The sequence below is a fragment of the Cygnus olor genome, chromosome 5, assembly GCF_009769625.2.
Source record: "Cygnus olor isolate bCygOlo1 chromosome 5, bCygOlo1.pri.v2, whole genome shotgun sequence".
Classification (NCBI taxonomy): domain Eukaryota; kingdom Metazoa; phylum Chordata; class Aves; order Anseriformes; family Anatidae; genus Cygnus; species Cygnus olor.
This window is the reverse complement of record NC_049173.1, coordinates 53580445-53586865: the sequence shown is the minus strand read 5'-3', so window position 1 is coordinate 53586865 and position 6421 is coordinate 53580445. Positions and strand designations below refer to the sequence as shown.

Here is a 6421-nt window from a genome sequence, read left to right as displayed (position 1 = left end):
TTTTTTAAGTATGGATTGAATTATAGCAACATATGCATATTTGTTCTTAACTTGCTTCATTCTTGATGCTCTGAAATAAATGTTAATTCTGTAAGCTGCTGGGAATGTAGATATGGGTGTCTATCTTGGGCTAAAACTTCTGTTCAAGACCTGTATATTACAGAATAGACCCATATCACTCAATTGAATCCAGTGAATCAGGTGAAGGGATTAAGACAACAGAGAAAACACTCCAATCAGTTTGTTGATGAAAGGAGTCTGTGCTCAACTTTATGCACATGTTAAAAACAAATGAAACACTGAGAAACATCAATTCAGCCAAACACATAAGCAAATGAATGACCTTAATCAAGTGAATGTTCCCATCAGGATCGATAAACTGGCCTGTGCTATTGTCACAAAGTATGCTAGCATAAATATCCCTGCTGAAAAACAGAAGGCAGTACTACCAAAAAAAAATTTTAAATAAAAATCAACATTAAGCTACAAACGTAAAAAGTAAGAAAGAAGAAAAGTGAAAATAATAACCTTGATGCAAGGTGAGGCAAGGATGAGTCAGAGCAGACAGCACAGGGGATGGAGACATTCAGACATTAAAATTCCAGTAGTTTGTGCAATAGCTAGGACACATAATTCCTGTTCCTTTATTCTTAGAACACTGAGTGATCTGAAAACACAGTGCTCTTTTAATAAACAGGAATGATGGCAAATTTATGCTTAGATCCTTTTTCTCAAAGTAATTCACACTCCAGAGCAAGGAATGAGCTTAGGATTTCCTTGGTAGTCTAAGGCCTTATGCCCAACCACCTTCTTGCAGTTGGCAGGAAGAATAGGGAACGTGTCTAGGACGTCTATTAGATGACCTGGGATTGCCACAATGGACTCTCAGAACTGTCCTTTTAAGATGTGACGGTGCCATGGCTGTTCTAATCTGGTTTTGGAGATATGCATAGAATAGGCTGCTGCCAGAATCAACACCTATTTCTTAGGTGCCCTGACCACTTTGCAGCACTAATTGAGGATCAGGCCCGTCACTCTGAGGAACATGAAAAATACCTTGCCAGTGCCCTTTTAAAATGTCAAATTCTCACTTTGTTTTTTGCATATTCTTAAGTACTTTAAACTAAAATCGCCTTTGGTATCATTTTCAGAGCAGCAGTCTCTCTGGGAACAGAGATTTTTTGTTTGACCTTTACATTTATCGTTAAAGAACATATTTTTATTCCTGACACTTGCTTGGAGAAGGTTTACAAAATTTGTCTCTTTCCATAGCTAGACCGCACTTCCTCCTCTAGTGATCCTAGCAGCTACACAAGTCTTCCATGGGGTAAATGCTGATATACACCAGACCACCCCAGAGCAGTGGAACAAATTTAGGAACTGACAATGCCATCTTCTGGTGGAAATATAAACTGCAACTGCAGACTGTTCAAGAAAACAAAACTGTTTCCCTCGACGGGTAAAAACAGAACATTGAATGGTTAAGAATGCAGCTGGGGCAGGAGTGGGGGTGAATAATTACCAATCAGTAGCCTTTTAAAATTGTTTAACAACAACTAGATTAATTTAAATGCAAAAACTCAAGACTGTGTTTGTGAAAACAACCAAATAAAGAAAAATAGAAAGAAAAGGGGAAGAGAAATGCTCTTACATTCTCTTCTCCTTGACTTGCTTTCATTTTCTCTCCCCTCTCCTCTAGCTCCTTTAGCATAGAACTGAACAGAACTCACTCAATGTGAAGGATGCTGCAAATGGCCAGTACACCAGCTTCCTCACCAACTGGGCTTAAGCAGCAAACTCAGACCATCTGTTACGTCACTGTTAGATCCATTTTGACCATTACAAACAAGACTAAAGTGAGGAAATAGACTACATCAGTGCTCACTTTCTGACTGTGCACAAAGCATTTCTACACATAAGGGTAGCAGCAATTTATCCTGGAAGTTAAGGTATGCAGCAATTACCACTGGGGCAGTTAGATGCCCAGAGATCCAGATTACTGTCCAAAACAACGGGGTATGAGGACCACTAAATGCAGTAATGTGCATCTATATTGGAGAGAAAGTCTATGAACACACCCTGCAAATTTCTATGGGAACCACATGGATTTTTATCATATTACTAACCTGAAGCTGTAACTCTAATGCCTGGTCCCTGAAACATTCCTGGAGGAACACTGGGCAAAACGAGGGGAATTGTTACTAGTAAAAAAATAATAGAAACTTGGTGGTTTTCAAACAGCAAAATACATACTCCAGCTGAAGATCATCTCCTCAATGTAAAGGCAGCTGTGGGGGAGCAGGTGTGTGAGTGTGTGGTTAACAGCCCATAGGTTAACCCTGATACAATGTAATCTCAGTGCTATGCCACTTTCACCACTTCTGCTCTTAGTGATGAGAAGCTGGATTCCAGCAAGATCAGATCACTGGAGTTGTGACAGCTGCCAACAAGAAGCATCCTGGGGCATGGTGGGCTGTGGTTTCACTAATCTATTTTTTCAGTGTTGGTTTGGAGTTTTGTTCCTTTATGTTTTTTGTTTTTTTTTTTTTTTTTTTCTAAAGATGCAGTGAAAGTTCCTACATTAAAACAATATCATTAGAATTTAAAACAAAGCTTGTCTTGTGACAGTGAAGTATTGTGAATTTAAGCTGTCCTCTTAAGTGAACCTTGCTAAGTCTTCAGCTGGCAAAGACTATGTAAATGTGCCTTTTGGAGCCATTTAACTAATTTCTAATTTTTTTTCCTTTTATTTTTCTCTTAAGAAATTTAAGGCAAGCAAGTTCCCTGAAACAGAGAGAAAAGTTGCCCAGGAGAAATGGCATAAATACTGAATAGTTATATAGAGTGATAATGACATTTGACTTTAGATTTTCCGTGACAAAAAATCAGATCCATTCAGCTGTGAACTATCTCTCTTTGTCTTGACAAGCTGGGGAAAACATAATATCTTGGGCCAAAAGGCCTCAATTCCTCACCCTGTCCTTAAAACACTGATTTAAATTTGATACATCTTAGAGGTTGAATGTGTTTTAAAGAGTGAATGTTAAAGAATTTAAGGTGTTGTTATTTTTGTCCCTATTTGTCCATAGTGAAATGTATGAAGTGCTGTTGAAACACATGAATAATCTTAATCTTTTTTAAAAAGAACTTTATTATTTGAGGAGACTGACAATAAAACTAATAAATAAATTGGGGACAGGTAAAGAAGGGTGTGATATGGAAGAAATGCGGTAGATAGGACCACTGCTCTAATTTTGGTAACACTACCTGTAATAATGCTGCCTTCCTAGGACAACTAGAACTTGTCCTACTTTTCCAAAATATTCTAGCGTACCTCTGAGTACTACAGCTCCATTAGAATCACAGGATTTGGCTCTGTAATTTATGTAATTAGGAGAGCATTCCCAGAAAACTGGGGTAATATGGAAAATAATGTTAATAACTTAACACCTCATGATCTCCAGAGTCAATTCTGAATGAATCCCTCTGGAGGAAGCACCTGAAATTACTTCTTTGAAATTAAACAGAATGAAAAGCAGAGCCCACTATGCTTTGCAAGTCTAGGAATATTAACTTAAGTGTCTGTTAGTTTTGCAGTAAAGCTGTTTAGTTTTCTCTGTGACTTCACAGCCTGATTTTTTTGTGTAACTATTTAAATATCACATGAAGACAATGTTGATGCTGAATACTGAGGCACTCACAGAGCTACAAGTGTCAAAATTAAAGTAGCTTGTTCAATTTTCACTCATCACTTTGTGTATTACTGTTGCTTTTAAGTTATCACATACCAAATACTGTAATTCACTACTTAAAATTGATACCTTCAAGAAGAATAACTTTTCTAGACCAGGAAACACAAATATCATCATTTATTTTTATTTACTTCTTTGTCACAGATAAAGTTCATAGAAATAGTTTTCTGAAACATTTTCAGTAAATATCTCAGCAATATCATCTTTCACCACCCTGTTCTCAAAGATGTTTCTGTATTTTACATCAAAGAGGCGTTAGTTTACAAATACAAGTAAAAGTTCAGCCACAGCTCAGAAATTTGAATCCGACCTTCTCTTGCTCCTGAGCAGTACATGCTACCCACTATGCCACACAGCTGTGCTACATTTTTCTTGCTCTCCTATGGTGATGAATCTAAGCAGTCTGTGTGTTAGCTTCAAAGTCACAATGGTCACATAAATATCTGCAAGATAGGCAGACAATGATGCTTCTGGAATTTTTGAAAAATAAGGGGAAACAACAGAAAATAAAGCAGCCCATCTACAATCTAATTGAAAGGTTGTTTTCCTTTTAGCACACGCACACAAACCTCACAAGGAGAACATTCTATCATTCTTGCTCTTCAAAAAATACCTCTGGGCCCTGTTATAACATGGAACTATCAGAAGCCCAAAATCCCAATTCACGCAGTTTATTACTGCAGTGTTTGGAAAGTTATTCCAATGCATCAGAGACAGAAGAAAAAAAGAGAAAGAGAGAGATCCCTGTTCATTCGAAGACTGTCCCACAGCTGCTTAAGGTTATAGGCTGATTCACTTGGCTTCCTCTGTTTTTTTCACAGCTAACAGAGACCTTGGATGCTCTGAGACTCACATGCCAATCAAAAGAAATTCTTAATAAACAAAGAAATCTTCCCTTTGAAATCTAGAGAGAATCATGCTGGAGTGCAGCAGGTAAGAAGTATTTTCCTTTCTGACAAAACAGCAGTAACCCTCTTAAAAGAATTCAGGAAATATCAAAACTATCCTTTTCTCATGCTACAAACTGGATTTTTTTCCCTCATTATCTTCACAGAGTGAGCTGTTTGTGAATAGTAGAAAAACAACTGTTTGTTCATCCTTAGTAATGTGAAGTCAAGCAGCTTTCTGCATCATGCCCACTCCAGGACTTGCTTCTGTGAAAGCTATAGCAGGGCTTCAAAGAACAATTGCTTCAGTTTTCACTCCTTCTAAGGCCTGGGGACATTCCACTTCTGATCACAGTGTAGCTTTATAAATCTTGAGTAACAGAGACAGTAGGCTGAGAGCAAGAATAGGTTTAATTTTCCTTTGGAAAATTTGGTTTTGCTAGGAAGGCTCAACTTTTGAAACACAGAAGCAAAAGTGGTGATTTAGGCTTCTAGATAGTGTGAGAGTACCCACAGTGTCTTCAAAAACTATTGATAAATGATGAACCCTTCCCACTGGGCATGAAGGAACTAGAGGAATGATTAATCTATCTCATCTCACATTTCTCTGTGCTTGCCTACTGCAGCAGTCTGTGATTACAGTCAATGCTTTCCATTGCAAAGTCTCTAGCAGACACTGTAAAATCTACTTACTTCAGATTCCAATAGACCAGGTCAAAATTCTGTATGTTATCCAAACAGCTACTGTGATCCTCAGAGAGTTAGAGATACAGATGGCTCAGCCAGGAGAGATACTGTGCTCAATTTACAGCTATCCATTGACTAAGATCAATACCAAAGTCTGAGACACTTTGTTGCACATTGATTATAAGGAGTTCCATGTGTCCCCCAAAAATTGGAACAGCTGTAAGAAACTGGGATTTACGGAAAAGCACACAGGAAAAGGGAGAGAGCACACCACTACTCTAGGAGTCCTAGAGGAGGAGGGGTAGTGCATCCTTTGGATAAGAACGAGGGAATTGTGGTAAGCAAAAATTGTAGACTGGCTGTGACAAAGGTGTCTGTAGGAAGAAATGTATTTACAGGAAAAGCTTTTGGAAAGTCAAGACCTTCAGTCAGAATACAAACATCTTTTCTCCTTCTCATCTCCCTTTTTGTCTCTTAAAAGGTGCCCTCTATCTAAGGATATTTGACAGAAAGCACCTAGAATGAAGGACTGAAGGGTGACAGGACAGAAGAACAGAGTTGGCCATGACTTTGTGAATACCTCTGCTGACCATGGAGAAAGGAAGTATCTAATGTCCTGGCTCCCCATACCTCCATGCCACTCTGCTCTAACATGGACATGTTCTGACTCATTAAATGAGTCCTCTGGAATAGCTGGCCAAATGATGTCAGCTGTCTGTTTCTCATCCTCTGCTTTTATCTTGCCCATTCAATCACTGTATTAAAGAAGAAACAACCCCCCCCCTCAAAAAAAAAAAAAAAAAAAAGGAAAAGAAAAGTAAAAGAAAGCCTCAGGTTATTTTTGCAGACCATATCAGATACCACACATCTACCAAGATGTTTCTGAAGCACTTCCAGCAGAAGTTAAAAAGCATCCACTTTTCTAGTTGCTCTTTTCCCTAGCTTGGCTCGCTGCTCAGCCTTTTAAACAGTAGTGTCTTGGGGTTACCAGCAAACCCCAAGGCCAGCATCTGAGCATGGTGCCATATTATCATTTTACTGCTGAGAATGATGGCTGAGAAAGAAATATGCCTTTACCTTCTGGACTTGAATGTG

The 6421-nt window shown here is 38.5% G+C and overlaps 1 long non-coding RNA gene across 1 annotated transcript; it reads left to right on the top strand.

The window, feature by feature from the left end:
* Positions 1–2349: 2349 nt before the first annotated feature.
* LOC121070985 lies at positions 2350–6097 on the top strand. The gene is made up of 3 exons (XR_005820329.1): positions 2350–2468; positions 4574–4685; positions 5808–6097. It is a non-coding gene; the product is annotated as an uncharacterized LOC121070985 (long non-coding RNA).
* The last annotated feature ends 324 nt before the right edge of the window (positions 6098–6421 follow it).